The following is a 3,771-nucleotide window of genomic DNA, read 5'->3' on the forward strand; positions in this document are numbered from 1 at the left end:
ATTGAATTTGCTCTATGGTCTATATCAGCACAAAACATAACATACAGTGTACTATTTGCTTAATGTTTCTCTTGCCCCATGAAATATCAGCTCAACAAAGGCAGGGATTTGGGTCGGCTTTGTTCACTGTTGTATCTGCAGTATCCAGAACAGTACCTAGCACACAGCAGGTGATCAATAGATACTTGCTGAATGAAGAAATAATTAAATGAATTAGCCAGTAAACAGTATATTCAGTGACTGAATGAAGCAGTCCATTAGTGAGCAGTGAACAACTGAGCCAAGGCTTTCTGGGAATTTGCTGCCCAAACTTCCATAACTTCAGTATCCCCTCTCTAAAATGGGCTAATCATTCTTTCCTTTCCACAGGTCACAAGGTTGCAGTTAGTAACAGATTGGAATTTATCATAATATATTGAAAGAAAAGCTCTGTCTTATCTAAATTATTTGAGAAATGAATTTGCAATTTGCTATTAATGTCATTTGTCTCTCATTCTCTTGGCAATTTCACTCAGCAATTTCATAAAACACCAATAGCAAAAGAGGGAATAAAAGCAAATTCAAATAAGTGCATTTTGTTACTTATTACTAACTTCAAACAGACATGGAGTTTATCTGTACTCCATGTACTCTCCATTCTCTTCAGGTATAGACATTGTATTTTTGAAACAAAAATATTGAATTTTTAAAAGTATTTGTGGGGAGTTGCCGGATATGAAAGACAGTTTGGAACAAGTGGTATGACCCAAAAATATTTGAATTAATGAATAATACTGGAAAAAATGTATGAGCATTTTTTTTATATACAAGCCACTGTGTTACTGCTTCGCATGCATAATCTTATTTTATCCCTGCTTAAACTCTGAGAAGGAAGAATATACTAAAAAATAATTGAGGCTTCGAAATGTAGAGCATCTCGCCTATGGTCACACAGCGTCGTAGGTGGCAGAGCTGTGATTCAAATCTCAGTTCATCCAAATCCAAAGACGGCATTTTCAGCAGCTTCATTTTTCTCAGACAGTGGTTTGTGGGGATGGTTGGATAAATATTTCAAATCAGGATAGTTCCAGAAAAATTGGGTCATACGTTTTGAGTGTTTCACATTATCTTGAATTTCCAAGCGTTGACTGTATAAACAAAAGTTGTTATCATAACAAGTCAGAAGGAGAAAAACTGCTGATGGTGCCACGGGGTGCCTTCTCCCCAGGAGCACACAAAGTACTCTCACAATATATGCTAACACAAAAGGCATTCACAGCACACAATAAAACGGGATTTGATATATGTCCTGTTACTTGCATCAATGGAAGATACAGACAGCTCTCAGAGTGATTCTTTTGCAATTTGAATTATTCACTCGATCTGTGTCTCCAGAGGTGAATAAGCTACAGCCGAGACCACAGAGTCACCTCCTGACTTCCTGTCTGGACAACAACTTATTTCCCAGTGAAAGTGTTTCATCACATTACTACACCAAGTAGATGTCTTTCGTATGTCTATAATTTGAAAGTAAATGCCTGTTCCTCCACATAGATAAAGCACTTGGAACAATAACTTGTACGAGGTAAACACCATAGAATGTTAGCTGTTATTTTTAACATTATTTAACATTTAACATTAATATCTAACATTTAACAAAATGGAAGCTGGAGGCATCAATATTGTGTATGACTCACTCCTACGACAGGAGGTGACATAAGCCAACGTGATAAAACAGAGAGTGGTGGTACAAAATAGGTGATTAATAAATATATGTTGAATGGAGACTAGCGAACAATACAGTCAGGATGGCTAAAGGTCACCCCAAGAAACCAAAGGGCAAGATGTCTGCTTATGCCTTCTTTGTGCAGACGTACAGAGAAGGACATAAGAAGAAAAACCCAGAGGTCCTTGTCAATTTTGCAGAGTTTTCCAAGAAATGTTCTGAGAGGTGGAAGACAATGTCTGGGAAAGAGAAATCTAAATTTGATGAAACGGCAAAGGCAGATACAGTGCGCTATGATTGGGAAATGAAGGATTATGGACCAGCTAAGGGAGGCAAGAAGAAGAAGGATCCTAATGCCCCCAAAAGGCCACCATCTGGATTCTTCCTCTTCTGTTCAGAAATCCCCCCCAAGATCAAATCCACAAACCCTGGCATTTCTATTGGAGACGTGGCAAAAAAGCTGGGTGAGATGTGGAATAACCTAAATGACAGCGGAAAGCAGCCTTACATCACTAAGGTGGCAAAGCTGAAGGAGAAGTATGAGAAGGATGTTGCTGACTATAAGACAAAAGGAAAGTTTGATGGTGCAAAGGGTCCTGCTAAAGTTGCCAGGAAAAAAGTGGAAGAGGAAGATGAAGAAGACGAGGAGGAAGAGGACGAGGAGGAGGATGAATAAAGAAACTGTTTATCTGTCAAAAAATATATATATATAATTTGAAAGGGTGGATTAATAAGTAAGAGTCTCCACACTAAACCAGGAGGATCTACAGCAAATTTGTAGATGTATGTGAACAGCAAAGAAGGCTGAAGCAAGAAAGGACGCCCGACTTTCTTGCGCTATACACCCTGGGAGCAAACCAGATTGCTTACAGAAACAGTGCTAAACTTTCTGCCAACAACATAAAATAAGCAAATACAGTCACCCCTTATATCTCTGGGTCCAGGACCCCAGCACATACCAAAATCCAAATGCTTAAGTCACTTATATGAAATGGCATAATATTTGCACATAACCTCTCCACATCTTCCCATATACTTTAAATCATCTCTATACTACTTATAATGCCTCTTACAATGTAGGTATTATGAAAACAGTTGTTATACTGCATTTTTATTCGTATTATTTGTATTATTGTATTGTTATTTTTTATTTCCCAACTACTTTTGATCTGCAGCTGGTTTCATGCAGGGATATGTACGAGCAATTGTACAAATTAATGATACCAGTCACTCACTGTTAGGAAGTCTTGTGCTTTACTTTAGATAATTTTTTTTTTCTGCTGCTCATTGCAGTCATAGGCTCCATTGAAGAAGCCTCGACAGCAATGCAAAATAACATTCCAATTCACTGGATTCTTTTGGTACAATAACAAATAAGGAAACGTGATTAATATACCCCCATCTTATCATTTTCCTGTAGTAATAAGCCAGCTATTTGGAGACGGTTGAATATATTCTTCCCTTTCTATACCCTTCCTTTCCTAAAACACTTTTGAAGGCTGTATTGATCACAGGAATGTCCTCTAACTGCTTCATTCACAACTTGCTCTCCACAGGCTTCTGAGGAGAGCGCCCTCATGCACTCTGAAATTGTGTCCTAAGACTCTCACCAAGGCTTTACCATGTATTGGTTAACATGTTCAAACTCTAGCCAGTCATTACCAGGGGCCCAGTCAAGTCAAGTGGAGAGTACGTAGATGACATAGCCGTCTAGGGACAGCCCAGAATGTCCTTTTACTATGAGTCTTGGCTCACTGGCCAGTGGGGCAGGCAGAAGTTTATGCTCTTTAGCTCACCAACATGAATTCCAATGAGTTAAATAAAATGATAAGGGGTTGGGTAGTCATGAGATTCACAATGCCCAGGATCTCAGAGACTCAAATATAATACAAAAGAGGCAAATATCTTAGTTGCAGGGTCTGAGGTCATGCTGGGACAGTCTACAGGGCAGTGCAGAGGGCTTCAGTCAAATGCATCAGGTGGCAGAATGGCTTAAACAGCAGGACAGCTCCTCTTTCCTCTGATGACACTGAGACAGTGCTGCTTAGTCTTCTTACTCCTGGCCA

The 3,771-nt window shown here is 39.1% G+C and overlaps 1 pseudogene; it reads left to right on the forward strand.

Annotated features, from left to right (window-relative positions):
- Positions 1-1,767: 1,767 nt before the first annotated feature.
- LOC116552146 lies at positions 1,768-2,390 on the forward strand (annotated as a pseudogene).
- Positions 2,391-3,771: the final 1,381 nt, after the last annotated feature.

This window comes from Sapajus apella, unplaced genomic scaffold (genome assembly GCF_009761245.1).
Source record: "Sapajus apella isolate SASKATOON/1434 unplaced genomic scaffold, GSC_monkey_1.0 scaffold11, whole genome shotgun sequence".
Lineage (NCBI taxonomy): Eukaryota > Metazoa > Chordata > Mammalia > Primates > Cebidae > Sapajus > Sapajus apella.